The sequence below is a fragment of the Pipistrellus hanaki genome, assembly GCF_964339955.1.
Source record: "Pipistrellus hanaki genome assembly, chromosome: 13".
NCBI classification, from domain to species: Eukaryota; Metazoa; Chordata; class Mammalia; order Chiroptera; family Vespertilionidae; genus Pipistrellus; species Pipistrellus hanaki.
Window position 1 is genome coordinate 50,846,965 of NC_140515.1, and position 19,626 is coordinate 50,866,590.

The 19,626-nt window shown below is 37.2% G+C and overlaps 1 long non-coding RNA gene across 1 annotated transcript in view; it reads right to left on the reverse strand.

Annotated features, from left to right (window-relative positions):
- LOC311631755 overlaps positions 1-13,348 on the reverse strand; it is a 92,768-nt gene extending 79,420 nt beyond the window's left edge. The window contains exon 1 of the long non-coding RNA XR_014796649.1: positions 13,307-13,348. This is a non-coding gene — a long non-coding RNA (uncharacterized lncRNA). The remainder of the gene's footprint in view (positions 1-13,306) is intronic.
- Between the last annotated feature and the right edge of the window lie 6,278 nt (positions 13,349-19,626).

The window sequence follows — 19,626 nt, forward strand, 5'->3', positions numbered from 1 at the left end:
TCCTCCCACCTCCCTTCTCTGGTTGGAGGCTTTTAATGAGGGACCGCCCTCACATTGCCCTGGCATGGCTCCCACTGCTTCCGGCTGCACGTTTGCAGGTGCAATAGGGGAATAAGGGAGTCTGAGCAGAAACCTGGAGTAGGAGTCTCATGTACACACACACACACACACACACACAGAGAGAGAGAGAGAGAGAGAGAGAGAGAGAGAGAGAGAGAGAGAGAGAGAGAGAGAGAGAGAGAGAGAGAGGGAGAGAGAGAGCGCACAAGCAGAGTGACTTCAGGATGAGGACTTCCTTTTTCGAAGCTTCCAGTTCTGACATCAAGCTTCCAGTTCTGACATCAAATGGCTTGGGGAACGGGAGCCTCTAGTCATCTCACAAGGAGACCCCTGCTGCTCTGCACACACTCAAGACCCTGGCAGAGTCGACTGCTCCCACCTATTGTCAGCTCGCTGAGTCCTCTGACGGACCCAGCTCATTTCTCTTAATCAGGAGCAATGACTTTGAAAAGAGCCTGATGGCACCAGCTGATGAACTGTGTCAAGAGGGAGAAGCTAATCACGAAGGATGTGCCTTGTGCCTGTGTGTGCTATTTATAGAAACCTCCACAGATTGAGGGGGGGAATACATTAGCATTATTCAGCTATACCTACCCTGTAATTCTCAACGCTTGTTAGTGACAAATTCTCCCTTAACTGCTTTTTATATTATTTTACAACTAATATTTCTTTTACTTAAAAATTGTTCCTTGAAAGAGGTTCCTTCTTCCTCCTCTAAAGATTGCTGATCTAGATTTCCAAAGCGAGTCATAAGGGGGGGCGGGGAAACAGAAAAAAAAAAAAAAAAAAAAAACAACCTTCACATAAATGACAAAAAGGGGGGGGGGGCAGTAAGGGGTGCTGCCCTTTCCTAAGTAAAAGGCTTTGTTACTTTGGAAACAATGCTTCCATCCAAGGGCCATCACAATAACACAGTGTAACCATCGTCAAGTGAGAAGACTGATGCACAGGAGGAGATGGAGACTGGAAGCTTTAAGATGGAAACTAAAACCACACAGAGTTTAAGTCTAAAAACTGTAACAATAAAACCCAGACCCACCTTGTCTTGAATAAGAGCCAATAATGTTGTCCTTTGGTACTCAGATCTCAAACCGTAAGACGGACAAAGGGTTCTCAATATAATCAAATGCCCAGCCTGTGTTTAAATTTCCACAACTGTCCAATGAATTAATTAGAACAGTATGCTTGCCTGCTTCAGGATGTGCATTGTGACTGGTTGATATGTTTTCAATGTCTTTTTGAACCTACAGTTTTCTCCTTTTTTTTTCTTCCTGTTTCTGTTTTTGCTTTCAATGTATTTATGGAAGACACGGGCTTGATATCCTACCAAATGAACCAAGGTCAGGATTTTGCTTTTTGCATCACTATGATGTCATATAACACCTCACTAGCAAACTGGTACTACTTGCTTTTAATATTTTTCACACTGATACTTTAAATTCAGAACTACAGCATTTTTAATTGAAAACCATAGATGCACAACTATCTTTTCCTCAGGAATGTCAATCATCATTTACAATAAGACAACTTCCATTATTCTTTATTTTTCAATAATGCATAGCAGTCTCAGAATAAACAATCCAATCTCGACACTAGCAATTGCTTACTAAAAACAATTTATTTGCAGTTTTATTTTCTTTGGACTGAAGGGGTTCAGACTATTCCACTGTGCCATAAAAAAATAATTTTTACTCAAGGCACTTCAGAATAAGCTTTTTTCTTGAACTGCCTAAAAACAGAGCTTTCCCAAAGAACTCAGCTGTCATAAATGCCTTCCCTGGGAGTAACCAGGGAGACGGACAGTCACCACTGGAGACAGAAGTCAACAGCACACCTAAGCAGACTTTGTCATAAAGTGTCATGTCTCTGATCTCTTCTTCCAAGGGCTCCTCGTCTTTCTTAAAAGTTGCCTGTTTTCCCATAAATGACCTCTCTCCTGCTGCCCTTCTATAAGAAGTCATTAATTTCACATAAATATCCTCTTTTCCTTCCCCTGTTAAGACAGGATATAAGCCCCAAATTTTCACCACCTACTTGAGTCACATTAATGTGAATTTTCATGTAGATGAGATGAAATGCTATATATATATATTTTTTTTTTAACTAATCTGTCTTTTGTGAATTTAATTCACAGGTCCCTATCACTTTACCTAAGATTACAGTGGTGCCTCACACAACGAACTTAATTCGTTCCAGGAGCAAGTTTGTTATGCGAAAAGTTCGTTATGTGAAACGCGTTTTCCCATAACAATACATGTTAAAAAAAATAATTCGTTCTGTAGCATAAAATATGCTAAGATGACATAAAAAAAGATAAATTTTTTGTTATTATTTTTATTTATATACATCTAAAAACATAATTTTAAAAAAAAAAAACACACATTTTTTTAATTTTAAGACAGACTAAGTAGAGTCTACCGAATCTTGCACATCTTCATCCATTTTCTGCTTTTTGGCCGATGGTTTCATGAAAAACCTGTCCAAAGTTCGCTGTGCGAGGCATTCTTTATGCGAGGCACCACTGTATAGAGCAATTTTTTTTTTCTCTTTGGTAAAATATATCCTATGTCCCATTAGACATGTTGAGGCAAATTATAAGGTTTTAAAATTTCTCTTTGTGGCAATTTCATCAACTAAAATCAGAAGTTTATTTGTTTCAGTTAACTGATAATATGTAAGGATTGATTTTTTTAACTTAATTTTGTTCATAATGATGCCAACATTGTGCAGAGTTCCAATGTTTAAACTATAAAATAAATTATTTGCAAAGAAACTTAGTTTCTTTCCCTATTTCATTCAACCTATTTTCTCCCCAAAAGAATCCTTTATATATTTTTTTCAGGTTTATGTTTGATCTTTTCACATTTTATATAGAAAAATATACATACATATTTATATTCTCTTTCTTCTCAGGTACTCCATAGCAAACTGCACACTTTCCACTATCTTGATAATATCACATTAAACCCTTTATCAGATGTATCATTGGCAAATAGGTTCTCCCATGCAGTGGGTTCCCTATTCATTTTGTTGATAGTTTCTTTTAGTTTTTAAATCAGTATTCTTCTATCAAAACCAGTTCAAAGAAACCTAATATTCACTAGTAGACCAAGAATTGTATTCCTACCCATTGCCTCTAAAAATAAAATCAAGTGACATCAGATACTGTTAATTGAGAATAAGACTTTTATTCTGAAATAAGTTGAATTTCAAATCTAGTTGCAACCTTGGGAGTGGGTAGGTGAGCAATCGGGTAATACAGAGGTTATATGGCTTTTTCCTGATTTATAAATCTTTGCCTGAATTTCATAGACTACTCCCTAGAGACACATCATAGAAAACCATTAAAGACTCCTACTTAAAATTTAACATTTGTAAACAGTGTCTTATCCAGAAGGTCACCATCTGCAATTTACCATCATTTTAAAAGCCCAGAGGAAATGAAATGCTAAGTATGACATTTTTGGGATCATGCTTCCAAGTTTATTAAATTGCAGGAAATAAACATTCTCATTTTTCATTCATTTTTAGTCTTCTTTTTAAAGCTTCAAAATTAATATATTATTGGCACTTAATATTTTTTAACTACAGTATTTCTTCCTTAACATCTATATTTGGAAAGCCTTAATCTGCATCCTTCTGGTCTAGATGGATAGTAACTATCTAAAGAACTGAAAAGGATGGCTGAAAGAAGGATACTGAATTCATGGTACAGAGATAATTAATTATTCATATGGTAAAAGGTAAAATCGTATGCTAGCTCACACTATACATGAAAATAAATATCTGAGTGGCAAGAGTAAAATCTATAGCATTTTTAAGATATATTTTACTGATTTTTTTTACAGAGAGGAAGAGAGAGGGATAGAGAGTCAGAAACATCGATGAGAGAGAAACATCTATCAACTGCCTCCACACATCCCCCACTGGGGATGTGCCTACAACCAAGGTACATGCCCTTGACCAGAATCAAACCCGGGGCCCCTCAGTTTGCAGACTGAGGCCCCATCCACTGAGCCAAACCGGTTTCGGCAAAATCTATAGCATTTTTAAGTAAAAATGTATCTAAGACATTATATTAGGATTAAACTTATTTAAACATTTTCTTTAAAAAGAAAATAACAACTTGTTATTCTGGTCACATTGAATTATTGGGCTTCCATGTCCCCCTCACAGTGTAAACAATGTTATATGCAAAATGTATGATGCAACTGTCTGGAGAGCCAAAAGCACAGGACTCTGGTCCATGAGAGAAAGGGAACTCAGGAGATGAGTTCCACGTTCCCCCTTGTGCTCTTTCTTGGGGAACTTTTCAAATCTCAGCACAGGAAAATGACTTCCAAACCCAGAACAGCAGCCTTCCTAGTAGAGGATATAGCAACCAGATCTAGGGGCTGAAGTTGTGGCTGGAATGTCTAAGACAAGATACAAGATAGGAAGGAGGTACACAGAGAAAGAGCCTCATAAATCTGATAGGAGTGCCCTTGCGGTGTTGACCAAATAGTTAAATATATGTGTGTAAGGCAGGATTCTGTGTGGGTAAGGATAGGTCTTCTCAGGGTCTTGAGTAGTGGGAGGTGTGAAGTAAACAGAGATTCCAAAAGACACACAGGTCATATACTTTGGGATCACAACCAGGTATACTGGCGAGATCTAATGGAATACTCTGAGCATTCAGTTAAAATCTTACAACGTATGTACTTTCAGAGTAGAGCTACTCTGGCCCAAGAATAAGGAAAAGGAATACTCTAGACTTAACCCTAATAAAACCTAAAACTAAGCCTTGACAAGAGCAGGTTAAGCCACTAGAAAAGTAACTGTCTTTCAGACTGAAACTCAGTATTCTTTAAAGGAAAAGAACAAACTCAGACTATCAACACTGTATTGAAAATGTCAAACATCCTATCTAATAAAAGAAAACATGCAAACTGACCATACCTCCACTATGCTCACAAACCATACCCACAAGCCAATCAGGAGTGAGTATGCAAATTAACCCTACCAGGTTCCAATGATGAAGAGTCAATTTTTTGTTTTTCTGGCAGGAGAAGACAAAAGTAACCATTCTTAAATATGCCCAGAGCATTTTTCATAACAAAGGCATTCATAAAAACTCCAAGGGGAATGACTTTATAAATGTTATCTGATATAAAAGAAGGGAAATTTCCCAATGCCAGTCCCTCTAGCCTTTCTATCTCACCTAAGTGGTGGAGTGGGGTGGGAAGGGAAGGGAAGCTGAGAAACAGTGAAGGTCAAGACCCAGAGATACAGACCAGATAACATAACTAAGATTATAGAATGTTTCCTTTCCCCCCACACCTTACCACTTACCCATTTTCATACTTTTATGGGTTTTACCAGGAATTACCCTACCAGGTATCAATCTAACAAAATAAGTACAGGATCTATATAAGAATAAAACTAAAAAATAAGAATAAAATTTAAAACTCTAATAAAAAACACACATATAAATGAAGAAATATTGGAAGACTCAATAATGTTATCAATTTTTCCAACTTGATCTATAAATTTAACATAATCCCAATTAAAATCCTGACTAACTACTTTGTGGATATCAACAAACTGATTCAAGAGTTTATATGGAAAGGCAAAAATCCAGAGCAGTCCAAACAATACTGAAGAAGAACATAGAGGACTGATACTACCTAACTTTAAGACTTATTACATATCAAGTCAGTATGGTATTGGCAAAAGAACAGACACATGAAACAATGGAAGAAAGTAGAGATACCAGTAATAGTCAAATGATCTTTGATATAAAGAAACAAAGTCCATTCAATGACTATCCTTTTCAATAAGTTGTTTTCAATGGTGCTGAAACAATTGGACATTTATCTATCTACAATATAAGAAGGAGAAAGGGAAGGAGAAGGAAGAAGAGGAGGAGAAGAAGGAAGAAAAGGAGGAAGGGGAGGAGGAGGACCTAGACAGAGACTTTACTATAAAAATCAACTCAAAATGGATCTTAGACCTAAATGTAAAATGTAAAAGGATATGCAGTGTTTAGAAGAAAACACAAGAGAAGCTTGAGGTGACTTTGGGTTTGGCAGTGAGTTTTTAGATATAACATCAAAAGAGAGAAAAACATAATAAGTTGGATTTTATTAAAATGAAATCCCTTTTCTCTGTGAAAGATATTTTTAAAGACAAGCCACAAACTAGAAGAAAATATTTGCAAAACACATCTGAAAATGGACTTGCATTCAAAATGTACAGAGATCTTAAATTACAGCAATAAGAAAACAAAATTCTAAAATGAACAAAATAGCATATAAACAAATACATCACCAAAGGAGATATACAGATGGTAAATAGCATATAGAAAGATGCTGATCATCATTTATCATTAGAGAATTGCAAATTAAAATAACAATGAGATACTACTGCACACACATTAAAATGACTAAAACCCACATGCTGACAATAGCACATGCTGGTGAGGCTATGGAGCAACAGAAATTCTAATTCATTGATATCGCAAATGCTAAATGGAATAGCAACCCCGGGAGATAATTTCCTATCTCTTAATAAAGCTAAATATAGTTTTACCATCTGATCCATCAATTATGCTCCTAGGTATTTACACAATTGATTTGAAAACTCATGTCTACACAACAATTTACACATGAATGTTTATAGTAGAATTATTCATACTCACCAAAAATTGGAAACAACCAAGATGTTCTTCAATAAATTAATGGCTATAAAAACTATGATACATCTGTGCCTATTATTTCTCAATAAAAAGAAATAAGCTTTCAGACCACAAAAAGACACAAATGCATGCTGCTAACTGAAAGACAGTTGAAAATTCTACCAACTGTATGATTCCAAATATATGGTATTCTGGAAGAGCCAAAACTACAGAGACAGTAAAATGGTAAGTGGTTTCCAGGAATTCAGAGGAAGGAAGGGAAGAGTAAGTGAATTATAGAGGATTTTTAGGGCATTAAAAATATTCTGTATGATATTGCCATGGTGGTTACAAGAGCCTGCATTTGACAAAACCCATAGAATTTTACAGCAAAAAGAGCAAGCCTTAATGCATGTAAATTAAGAATAAATTTAGGACAGTTTCACTAAAACGGGTTTGGCTCAGTGGATAGTACATCGGCCTGCAGACTGAAAGGTCCCAAGTTCGATTCCAGTCAAGGGCATGTACCTTGGTTGTGGGCACATCCCCAGTGGGGGGGGTGCAAGAGGCAGCTGATCGGTGTTTCTCTCTCATCAGTGTTTCTGGCTCTCTGTCTCTCTCTTCCTCTCTGTGAAAAAAATCAATAATATATATATATTTTTTAAATTTAGGACAGTTTCTATCAAAACAATTGTTTTCTAAGTATAAGGACAGATTTCTAGTACTTTCAACTCTGTTTTATTCACAGATTGGAAGCATTGTTAGAATGATTTTGAGAAGAACTTCAAATGCAAAATGAATAGAACATCATAATCCACTGGTTACACAGAAGGTTTAAGAAGAGAGCTCAATATGCAATCTCTTTTCTATCTTTCACCACATTATTTATTAATATGGAACAGTTAGAAAATACAGTGGTCCTTCCTCCCACTTAATAATTTTCCTCATACTTGGAGTGAGTGTTAACATAAAGACCCATTGCCCAGTCATTATCCAATATTAAGTTTCAACTTGGAATTAATTGTTCATATGCCTTGGCTTGGTGTAATATACTTCTCTTTTTTTGTTAATATATTTTATTGATTTTTTTATAGAGAGGAAGAGAGAGGGACAAAGAGTCAGAAACATCAATGAGAGAGAACCATTGATCAGCTGTCTCTTGCACACCCCCTACTGGGAATGTGCCCACATCCAAGGTACATGCCTTTGACCAGAATCGAACCTGGGACCTTTCAGTCCGCAGGCCAACGCTCTATCCACTGAGCCAAACCGGTTTCAGCTATACTTCTCTTTTTACTGGAAAACAGAATACATTCTGGAAAACAGATCTGAGGCAGAGACACACAGGGACCACTGTGACAGACTAACTCAAATCATTAAGAGAATGACTTTGACCGTGTACTTGTGCTCCCACACCCATCACCATCCTCAACTGGTGTACATCAATCAGAATGATTCCTTAACATTAAATATTATATCATCAAAGAGTAACTAAAAGTATGCCCCTACCCAGCTTGCGAGATAATGACCATTCATTCATACTTACTATAGAGTGAAGTTTATTACTGTCTGCTCATTACAGCCCAAAGAGAAATTTAAAATCCACTGAAATGTGAAAATGAAACATTTCATTTGCCAACACATTTATAAGTCCAGAGGAAGTATTATTTGTCAGGCTTGAATTTTTATTTGTATCATGGTTTAAACACATGATCTCCCTTTTATTCCTCTGCTTGGTACAGCTTAATATGTGTGGAGAAGTGGGAACAATACTGGTTGGAGAAAAAAGTTCAATAAAATTAAAATTTCAAGTCACCATCTAACTTAGTATTATTCATACTCACCAAAAATTTAATTTCATTGAAATTCTATTTTAATGAAGGAATATAGTGGAAAGGAATAGGATGGAATGGAGTACAGTGCAGTAGAAGAGAACAGAATAAAATACCCAGATGTCAAATACATTGGATATCACTTCCCATTTATCCCATATAATACCATTACATGTGAGACCGCCATAGTGGCAGAGCAAGCCCCCCTTATGCAGAAATGCACCAGTGGGAACTCCCCTATGCAGAAGTACATCTGTGGAACCTCCCTTATACAGAAGTGCGCCTATGGAAATAAACCTTATACAGAAATGCACCAGTGGAAATCATCCCTATGCAGAAGGGCACACAGTGGCCAGGTCCATCCTGAATTACAAAAGCAGAATGACCACTCAAATGACTACAGTGGCAGTGGCGGTTCCCCTTGGCTGTCAGGTGTGTCAGTGTTTCTGCTTTGTTACTAGGGGCAGAATCTAAAGCGCACCATGAGGCTGGCGTTCTGCTGGACCTACACCTTCCCTCCGGATAAGATGGCAGGGAGGAAGAACTGTGTATTCTGCTGTAATTCCTGGCTTAGCTGGCTCCTGTTTTTCACAAACCAAACCAATATCTGAATTAACATGCTTCCAGAAAATAATAGTTCTGATTGGGTTGCATGCTAAAATAATACTTAGCACAAACAGAGGAGGGATTATACCACTAGCTAACCACACAGGACAGCTGAAACCTACCCAGAAAAGTGGAATGGTCCCTGCCAAGAAAGCACGAAGCAATGAGTCACAAACTCACAGCCAACACCTAGGGAGACACAAACACAGATGTCATCTCTCCTTCTTCCCTTTCTTCCTGCTTCTCACTCACCCCCACCGACTGAGGGGGACTGGGGAAACAGATGCAATGTGGGCAGAAGGGGCTTAGACTGTCGATATTTTTTGTTTTCCTTTTTAAGTGTATATTTGTTGCATTTAGTGTACCCCAGAATTTCTCCAGAAATGATATATATTTTAAAATATATTTTATTGAATTTTTTTACAGAGAGGAAGAGAGAGGGATAGAGGGTTAGAAACATTGATGAGAGAGAATCATCGACCAGCTGCCTCTTGCACACCCCATACTGGGGATGTGCCCTCAACCAAGGTACATGCCCTTGACTGGAATCGAACCTGGAACCTTTCAGTCTGCAGGCCGACGCTCTATCCACTGAGCAAAACCAGTTTCGGCCAGATATGATATTTATTTCTAATATCCATTTGCTTTTTATTCCTTAAAATAATTTAAAGGGAAGTAGTCAGCATGCTTAAGATGTTGGCCACAATGACACAGTGATTTTAGATCACCAGGAGAGAGAAAAATAAGAAGATAAAAAAGAAAATTTAAAAAGAGGGAGAGAGAGAGTAGTAAAAAATAAATTAAGGCCCAGCTGATATTGTTTAGTGGTTGAGTTTCAACCTATGAACAAGGAGGTCACAGTTTGATTCCTGGTCAGGGCACATGCCCAGATTGCAGGCTCAGTCCCCAGTAGGGGGCATGCAAGAGACAGATGATCAATTTTTATCTCTCATCATTGATGTTTCTCTCTCACTCTCTCTTCCTCTCTGAAATCAATAAAATATATATTTTTTCAAAATTAATTAACTAATTGATTAAAGAATGGCAAAACCAAGAATCAACAGGGGATGGCATATCATTTAGGGACCTACATTGTGTTAGCATTTTCCTGGCACTGTTGGAGTGAGATTTATTATTACTGTTATTTAATAAATGGCACATTGCCTCCCAAACAATCTCAATCTGAATTTTACCTTAAAATACTGGTATTCCAATTGCTTAATGAGCTCTTCCCAACCCAGTCCCAGCACACCCAAACAAAGAGAAGGTCTATCTGTCCTTTCCTGCAAGTTTACCATTGCAAGCCATGCTTTGAAAATCTGAACTATGCTGACTGTTGTTATGGGTTGAATTGTGGACGCCTCCCCTCCCCCCAAATTTGTAAGTCCTAACCCCAGTGCTCCAGAGTGTGACTTTATTTGGAGATAGGGTTTCTACAGAGATAATCAAATTAAACTAAGGTCATTAGGGTGAGCTCTCATCCAGTATGACTAGTGTCCTTATGGAGACAGATAAGCACATAGGGTGAATGCCATGTGAAGATGAAGACAAAGGCTGGGCAGTAATTGTACAAATCCTGGAATGCCAAAACCACCGGAAGCAAACCACCAGAAACTAGGTCAAAGGCATGGACAGGATTCTGGCTCACGGCCTGAAGAGGACACTGACTCTGATGATCTTTGTGTAATCAGATCTGTGAAACAGCAATGTCTACTGCTTAAGCCACCCAGTTTGTGGCATTTTGTTACAGCAGTGCTAACAAACTTATACTCTGGCCATACTCTCATCTTGTCTTCCAGGACTCAACTATCACCAACAAGGGATTAAATGGTCTATAAATTTAGAAATAAAGTAGAACTTGGGATAAATGATTTTAAGGAGATACAAAAGGGCCCTTACTTAACAACATTCCCAATTTAATATCATGATACTACAGAGAGTAAACATGAAAGTGACAGAAATGTTATCAATCTGGTAAGAAAAAAAACATCAAATGACACTATCCATATGAGGTATGAAATAAAACTCACAGTTGTAGTTATTCTGAACCAGTGTAATCATCACAAAATACTGTCAAAGTCTATCATGCCACTTCATTTGGAGACCTACTGCTGTCATTACTGAACTGGACTATGCCACAATGCTCCCAGAACCACATACCAATATTGTCACAGTGGTAAATTTTATACTACACCTGCCCTGAGAGGGTATGAAAATGTAACCAAATAACCATATGGTTTGCATGGATAGGGAAGTATTCACCCATTGACTGTTCACCAGGGTGATAGTCTAACTTGACTTGGGACCATTAAGCTCCCTCTCCCAATAATTCTATCACAGTGCATTACTGTGCCGTTTGTAAAATTGTGGCCTTGCTTCTTTTATGCTTGCAGCCATCATAAGATAAACTGCCTCTGACACTAAAGAGACTTGATTGGCTCTTGTGATATGTGGGATGAAGTTCAAAACTCTTTAACCTGATTTGCAAAAGAAAGGCTATCTTAGCAGACATGAGAAATTTGATATTTATTACAGTTATTCCCAAGGATAAAATAGACATCATTCATTAAACAATATATATGTCATTGGGTTTTGCATATATTATTTTATTTTATCCTCAGAAACCCAGAATATATGTCTTCCCTACTTACTTTTGATGTCAGAATTATATTTAAAATATATGAGTGGATTAATGAGTTTTATTATCAGAGTTATTAAAAAAACAAACAGTTAAATAGTGTCCCTCTTTCGTGCCAACCCAAATATCTACCCATGATCTTTGCAAGTGAAAGCCAGATAAATCATATGATTTTCAGATATCTGTGTGTATTCACAAGCAACCTGATTAAGAGTCCCAGCATATCCCTAACTATTTTTTACGTATTTAAAAATATATATATTTAGTAGTAATTACAGAATATTTCCTGCCTCTCTTCATTAGGGGAATAGGAGTTTTTCTCAATACTCCACTTAACCTACAGGCAGCACTTGCAGCCGGTAGTGGTAATCTCTATGATGAACAACCTGTCAATTACCTGTAAAAGATTACCCCAGCCCTTTAAAAGCTGGCAGTAAATTTAGGATTTTCATTTTTAACGCAATACTATACAATCCAGTTTAAAAAGCACGTGTGCTTCATACAAATTTAAAGAAAATATTGCAAAGGAGTAAAACCATGACAATGTTCAATGCGTATGCAGGATGACTTATGTTATGGACAATAATAAAGAATGTATACTTTCAAACCAGTGAGATAATACAAAAGTTACATTTTCTAAAGATGTGATGCTTATTGTATGCTTGATACCCAGTCTGTGAGATAGTTAAAGCTGTAATAATTCTGCTACTGTCTTAACTGAGAAAATAAGGGCCCACAGACGTTAAGTCCTTGCCTAAAATAACAGACTCTCTAACTGTGTTATGAAAATCCCACACTTCCTAAGAGCAGCAATTACTCCCAAGGATTTCAGAGATATGCTGGGCCCTCAGTGGGCTGGACACAGATCTCACTGGACACAGATGATTTTAAGGAGATATGAAAGGGCCTCCCAATTTAATATCATAATACTCCAGAGAGTAAACATGAAACTGACAGAAATGTTATCCATCTGGCAAGAAAAAGAAAAATCAGATGACACTATCCAGAGGAGGTACAAAATAAAACTCACGGTTGTACTTATTCTGAACCAGTGTAAACATCACAAAATGCTGAATTGAATGGCCCCACTCTGGATGCTTATAAACTGAAAGTATTTGTACTGAAACTGACCGTAGCTCTTTATGCCTCAGAGAAGTGTGTTCAAAGTACAAAGCCACCTCACTTCCTCTCTGCAAGAAAACACAGATCATTCAAGACCTCTGCCATTTCTAGCCCTTTGCCTCACAAAGTCCATTAGTGAGCATTACCTACTCAAAGGTAGGACTCAACATTTAGCGAGGGGTGGGAAGACATATTTCCACATAAAATGAAGTGAGCAAATGTAAGTTATAGGAGGGATTCAAAGGATTGGAAACTCTAATGTGTATAATTTATAATTATTTGTTCGTTCTCTTTGCTTCCTGGCAAACTTGACTTTGGTCTTCGTCATATGGCATTTGCCATATCCAAGCAGAAAGTTTGAATGCAGGGTGTGGCTTGACCGGGACCTCTTACCTCCCACCAAGAGCACTGCCAACCTCAGTCAACGGCTATTCCTTCGGCCTCAGTTCCAAAATGAGTAGGTGTGGATAGTCTTGCAAACTGACCGAGCCCTAGCAAGCTCCTCAGAGTCCTAGCTGTCCTAGCTGACCTTCAACTCTCAGGCAAGGTGAGCAAGGAAGGAAGAATGAGACTTGGAAGCCACTGAGAAGTCAGGGGATGTTGTTATGCAGTAACGGGAATTCCCAGAACAGTGCAAGCAGCAGAAGAGTGTCTCTATTCTTACCTCTGATCTCAAGTAACATAGATTCTAAAATAAACCGAGGCTTACAGGAACAGCTGTTCATAAATGTCTGTCGTCCATAAAGCATCCAGGTGAAAATGGGGGCATCGAGACTTTTGCAAAGACATATAGCAGAAATAGCGAGAGAAAAAATAAAGGAGAAAAATAAGAATCAGTCTATTTATAGAGGACTCTCTTAAAAAAAAAAAAATCCATCATAATTCCTCCCGGGAAGGAAATGGTTTACTGCATCTATAATGTTTGACCTCAAACAGATCTTCTAATAAACAGTCAACCACCATAACTGGGTTTTGTAACAGTGGAACATAACTTAAAAATGTTTTTAGTAGTGTGTACTTGGGCATCCAGATAGTTAGTTATAAATAAACTCGGAACTTACAGAGCTCTGGCCACTGTTGGAGAATAGAAAGCAGTAACGGATATTTCCTCTCTGCTTGAGTGCCAGAGAATAAATACTGAGCAAGCCTACTCTCAGACGGAGCCCCCAGAGAATAATGTTCCGCAGGTGTTGTTAGTGCTGTCTGACCCAGGGAAAGGAACATTTTATAGAAAATCTATTTGAGGGTTTGAGGTCTGAGGGTTTAGGATCCCCTCAGAGAAAAGGGTTGTGTGTATGCCGCTTTTTTGCCTTAGTCTTTCTATAGTTGAAAGTTTACAATTGGATATTTAAAGAACACGAGTTTGTCTTGGCAATTTAACCCTTGTGGCGATGAATCCGTCGTAATGGGAAATTACTAGGTTTTACTTGGTGCTAAGCACTATGTGAAGTCTTTGACGCTATCAATATCAACTGTCAAACTAACACACAAACTAATATATCTTGCATGCACCATTTGTGTTGCAGAGAAAACTGCAGTTACTTGTGCCTTCAAAATCCTAATGCCCAATGTGATGGTAGCAGGAGGTGAGGCCTTCAGGAGGTGGTTAGGTCCTGAGGGCGGATAATTCAGTAGTGGGATCCCTGTTTTTATAAAAGAGACCCCCGCTTGGCCAATGTGGCTCAGTGGTTGGGTGTTGACCCATGAACCAAGAAGTCACTGGTTCCATTACCAGTCAGGGCACATGCCTGGGTTTCCTGCTCAACCCCCAGTGAGGGGCAGGCAGAAGACAGATGATAGAGGTTTCTCTCTCATCAATACTTCTATCTCTTTATCACTCTTCCTTCCTCTCTCTAAATTCAATAAAAACACATTTTAATAAGAAAGAGAGAGAGAGACCACAGAGGGCTCCCTCACCCCTTCTACTCTGTGAGAACAAAGTGAGCAGGAGGAAGTTTTCAACCTGGGAGAGGGCCCTTGCCAGAACCCTACCATGGGGCACACTTCAGATTTCCAGCCCTCCAGCGCTGCGAGAGATAAATTTCTGTTGTACATAACCACCTCCCCATGGTACTCAGCTACAGCAGCCCGAACTGACTGAGCCAACAGGGCAAGGTAATTCAACCTCCTCGGGACAGAAATTAGTATAGGTTATCAAGAAAAAAATGGATTCAGTCAAGCCTTAATCTTAAAAAAAAAAAAAAAAAAATTAAATCATTACTCCTCATAAGGTCTTGGGATCAATGAATAGCTTTGTTAATTAACATGTAATTGCAATACTTTTCTTAGTTTATCAACTCTGAGAAGAAAAGCATTTTGACTATTTCTCTGAATAGTGCTAAATGATCTAGTATGTACATCTATTTAAATTGGGTGCTAAATGAAATATTTTAGAAAGAAAATAAAATTGTGATAAACAGAGAAGTCATTTAAGTATTGAGTTAATAAAGGTGGTGAATAATTCACTTTTCTTCAAAATTGAGTGCCTTTGGTACAAAACAGAGAGAAATAATATGTATATTTATGTACATTATAGGATCCCACAATATTTCTTCCAATATAGTCCTGCCTTATGTCCTTCTGCAAGGCTTGTTTCAAAATATATGATCATCTCTAGGATGAGCACTTTTTACTACAGGACAGACTGTACTTTTTAACTTCAGAGGGAAAAGGTGCTTACATATAAATAGAGATCTTATTTTTTTCAATTACAGAAATGGCACTCTGTGTCTAATACTGGGACTATGTCATCATCAAATGTCCAGCAGTACAGACTAATCTATTAAAAGGGCTGAGAGGGACAGAGACTCATACAGATATAGCACTGACAGAGGTAGTAACGGGTTTAAATACATTTCTGACAAGTACCTTTTGTACTCTAAATGTGAGTTCATCTTCTGCAAAATGTTGGCAACTGAGATTTCCTTTGAAATAGGACATTGAAAAAAAAAAGGCCTGCTACTTTGGGAAGAAGTCTAAATGGATTCCTGCTATTCTCTTTTCCTGCCCATGATTATGGCACCTGCTCATCACCTATGTCCTAAAAGTAGAGGTCTTTAAATATTCTGCTAGAGGGATAAGAAGGAATGGTTTTCCTTGGAAAGAGCAATGTGACATTTGCCATCGCTATACATTTCCGTTGGCTGCCATTCTAGTTTTCCCCAAGGCTCTGGAATTTCTTAATAAATGCATGGTGTGTTCTCTAAGTTTACACCAACAATCTAAGATTTTTGCAGGGAAAAATAAGTGAAATGCAAATGACAATAATAAGAGATCTTAGTGGTACATCCATAAAATGGAATGTTATTCAAGAATACAAGGGAATGAAGTACTGACATGTTACAACATTGATGAGTGTCAAATAAAATGCTAAGTGAAAGAAACCAGTCACAAAAGACCACATATTATATGATTCTATTTATATGAAACTAGAGGCCTGGTGCACAGATTCATGCACTGGTGGGGTCCCTTGGCCTGAGAATATCCCCCAAGGGGTCCCAGATTATGAGAAGGCACAGGCCAAGCCAAAGGACCCAAACATATCTCCCCCGCCCTTCCCCAAAAAAGAGAAAAAAAAAAATAGAACTATCTTCAAAAGAATAGTATTTACTTTAAATAATGACAGGTCTGAGCCAGACATCTCTGGCGGTTTCTTTGCTTTTAATATTCCTGTTTACAGTTTAAGTTCACTATCTTTGCTGATTACATGAAGCATGTAAATTTATGTTGATTTTGCTATTCAGGTTAAATGAAAATTTGCCAACTATTATCCTAACTCAGGTAAAGTTCTTATTTCTATTCTCTCTTTTTTCCAGCAAAACCTATATTAGTTATAATCTACCCTCCTTTCTTTCCTCAATAAACTTTTGGCCAGGAGGGTTGATTTGGGGAGTTTTTTAATTGAATTCAACCAAAAAACTGTAGTTGTGTTACCTGGACATCATAAAATATAAATCCTTTAGAAATGTAGTTTTATTGATTTCAGTTATTTAGTGAGACAAACCAAAGGTTCGCAAAATATTTCCTGGGAGATATCCTACTGTTTTATCAACCAAAGGAGAAACCTTTATATATATATGTATATATATATCACCTTTCTTGAAGTTTTATGCAACCATTTTAAGAGTACAATTCCAGTTTCCAAAATCTAAATTTCAAAGCTTATTTTAAGAAGTGTGATGATGGCACACCTGAGCAAATAATTATTTTTCACCTTTTACCTGGCTACAAAATTTGTAGTGACCATAGCATCAGCATAGGTCACTGAAAATACTAATTTTCAGGTCTTAAGTGTGAGTAAGTTGCAACATATAGGGGAGAAGTATGAGAGTAGAAAAATTCTAAGATTTAAAGGCATTTGGATAAATTCGTACTTTGCCGTCTTTACTCATAATAACAAAATAATGGAAGTTCACTTTGTGAGAAAATGGAAGCATAATAGAAGCAAAAATTGCTATGTCAATTTTCAGAAGCCAATCTAATTCAAGTATGTTATTTTTCTCCTTCAGAGGGAAAAATAGTAATTTCCCATAACTGCTTCATTTTATTCTTTTCAGACATATAGTTTTAGTATGTGTACTGCTTAATTTACTATTATTGCATCTGATTTTTAAATTTTATTTTTAACAATAGGACCTTAAATGTTATAAAGCTTTATAGATTTAGAAACAATTTAACCTCTAGTTATTTTATTAGAACCACAAAGAATCCCTAGGATGAACTTATGTGCAAAACTGTTAATCACGTTTTAAAAATGAGAGTTCTTTAAATTATGGACTTTGTTGGATCTTGTAAAACATGACCCCAAACTGAACTGAATGGAAGGGGCCAGAATCTGAACTTGAGTTGAAAAGAGATAAGGCCAATGTTGAGGACATGAGGCCAGCTGTGTATGTAGAACAAGGCAATCAGAAAATGAAGTGATTGGGAGCAGAAGAGTGACTAGCCAATCAGGGGACTCCACAAGGACCCAGGTCTAACACTACAGTGTGCCCACAACAGATTATCTAACAGAGAATAAGGAAGCTACCTACAAAGACAGAGACAGGTGGTTCCCATTCACAGATGTATGAGGACAGGGGCATATCAATGGAACCATGACTTAGTACCCCAAGTTACTCCATCCTTGGGGTTGAAAAATTCAAGAAGAACTACGATGCTCTGAAAATTCATAGATAATTCCTGAAACTGGGATATAAGGTCCCTCTGTGAAAGTGCTACAGGAAATGTTTAATGGTCTACCTATCTTCAGGCTTTTAATCCTTCAAATCCAACCTCCTTCTGGCAGAAAGAGTAATCATTCTCAAAGGCATATTTAAAAGACAGCCCTTAGTGCTTCCTCAGAAACATGTTATCAAAAGAAAAGCATTAAACATGGGGTTTTTGCCCATCTTTCTCACTCTCCACCATGGCACTTTATATTCTTGTTCTATTTCATGTTTAGGATCTTTTTGTTATTCACTCCATCTATCTGGAAAATCCTTTACCTCCTTTTCCATATGACAATATCTCTATCTTCTGTCCTGAAACCATATTTTGTTAAATTTACACAAATATTTATTGAACACCAGGAATCTAAGCATATTTTTTAACCTTCTTTTTATCATTTTCTTATTATGCTTCCAATTCTACTTCTAGCTTCAGCATTTTACATTGGATAACTACCCCACCAATTCTAATATAGCCTCTGGGATCATTGATCTAAGTTAGCATACCTTATTTGAAAAGAGGATATTATACTGGGTTGGTGCCCCAGATAAAACACTGATTTGTTAGGGAAAATAGATTCTGATATCACACATTTCTTCTTGGGATATGGTCTGGTACTTGAGACATTTTTTATTGAAATGTTTGGTATCCTACTGTTGGCCAGTCAATGTATAAACCCCATCAAAATGTTTTAAAAGGTTTTACCAGTGCATATAAGGATGGAGTTTCTCTTTGGATCATTCAAGTATGTAGCTCTGGACTGGAAATGTGATGCCTACTTGTGGCTTTAAGGTTGGTTAAGAGGTGGTGAAGATGATAACAGGAACTGTCAAGTTGAGAGTCACAACAATTCACACCTCCTATGATCTCTCTTTGAGGAAAAGAAATACTTTAAGGGAAAGATTTAGGTACTGGTTTCTTATCAGCCTTCAACACTTTGCTAGAGTGGCAGTCATGACCAAAAAATGTTAAAGGTCTCATTTTTCTGCCTTTGCTACCTTCTCTGTATTCAGAATAGAGCAAGTGAGTAAACAAATTTGGGAGGATAAAAGCCAGTTTTCTTAGTGGTAGCGAAGGGAGTTACAGAAAAGAAAAAAGGGTCAGACTGGAGTATATCCCATGGTAGTGTTGATTTGAGATTAATGTAATCAGCATGAAGACAAGGTTTATCATTGATATACTTATTTGCTAGCTCTGTTGCTGAGTGGATCTAGAAGTGATATTACATTATTAGCAATGAGTATACCTAGTGCCAAGATTGGGGCAAAAAGAGTAAATAAAGAACCTGAGACATACTGATCAGCCAGTGCATGCTAAAAGTAATAATAATAATAATAATAATAATAATAGAGACATATTAAAAAGATATGAAGAGCTAAATTGAAGGGTTTCCCATTAGCTAAATTTGGGAAAATTTTAGCATCAAAATAAATAAAAATGTAATGGATTATAACCCATTGAATAAGATAATAATCCGTGAGTATATACATATATATGACAATCCT